Here is a 1,364-nt window from a genome sequence, read left to right on the forward strand (position 1 = left end):
TTGTAATGGAAGTACATTGTACTAGCAATTCTGAGCAAATTAATAACCTTATAATCGTGCATCTTCCTGTCCGATTATTTGACTTTTCTTGTACCTTGGTGCCTTCATGCTTTTTCTGATATAGCTCTGATACATTCTTGTTAAGTTTTGCTTGAATATATTTTTTAAAACTTCTTTTGCAAATATTTTTCTCTTTTACTCTAACCAGCTATTGGTTGCAGCTGGAAAAACCACTCATTTTTGTATATTGATTTAGTAACTGGCTATATTGCTAATTTCTAGTTTGTAATTTCTAAATAGCTTTTATTAAATTTTCCCTATTTTCTGTTAATTCTGAAAGTCATGATAATTTTGTCTTTTTTCAATTATATTTTTTTCATTCCCTTACCGGAGGAAAAGCGATCAATTAATTAGAACATTGAGGTTCTTTAGTGCATGTACGACTTGGGAGTATCTTGCAGGGATAGTAGTATTTGGACAGGTAACGGGGGGCAGGTGACTGAAACAACATCAAACTGAGAGGCCCAACTCCCCACTGTTGGAAGTTGATTGTTAGGACGGATTGGTGCCCCTGGAACTATACATATTACATCAGAAAAAGTCACATGCTAGGGAATATGTCCTTTTCACACTAGGAACTACAGATAGCATTTATTTACATCACAACCAAATACTTAAAAGCCTGACATAAACACGTATACTCATTGGGAAACGAACGAGTCACAGTATCATTTTCAATAAAGCAGCATCAATTTAACATTTTTGAATTCTCAGACCTCAAATCCAAGATAAAGAGTCATAACAACCGTACCAATAAGATCCCCAATCCTTCAGCATTCTGGTCACCATGTGAATTAAAGTGAAGTGGGTTTTTTAAACCCTTTTGTTCCCCAGGTTCCTTCCCCACCTCAGGCGATACTCTCTAAAGATTGTATACATCCTTCAAGTTTCTCCACCTAATTGTTAACTTCTGAAGTTCAAGGCGTTTGGCTTTACGTGTTTCTGCCTCTTATCCCCTGCGGGGGACGCAGTGATCGGCTTTGAGCCACCGTGCAGAAAAGGGGCCATCCAATCTTGTGCTTGATCAGCACAGTGTCAATAGTCGTCAGTCATATTGTGAATCTTCGGTGCAATCGAGTGTTCTCCTTCCCAGGTGAAGTTTAAAGGCGGAGGGGAGCCGACCCCCAAACTGCACACTGCTAGAGCCCCGAACGGACACACAGCGAGAGCTCCACCGGCCTCTCCCCTTCCAGTCCCTCCTGACTCACGACCCAGAGTACACCCAGGCTTTGGGAAACAAAGGAATGCATATCTGGGACTGGGTACGGCCGGCTTTGGGGATCATTCTTTTCATTACGGGGCCC

Source organism: Crocuta crocuta, unplaced genomic scaffold, assembly GCF_008692635.1.
Source record: "Crocuta crocuta isolate KB4526 unplaced genomic scaffold, BGI_CrCroc_1.0 scaffold94, whole genome shotgun sequence".
Lineage (NCBI taxonomy): Eukaryota > Metazoa > Chordata > Mammalia > Carnivora > Hyaenidae > Crocuta > Crocuta crocuta.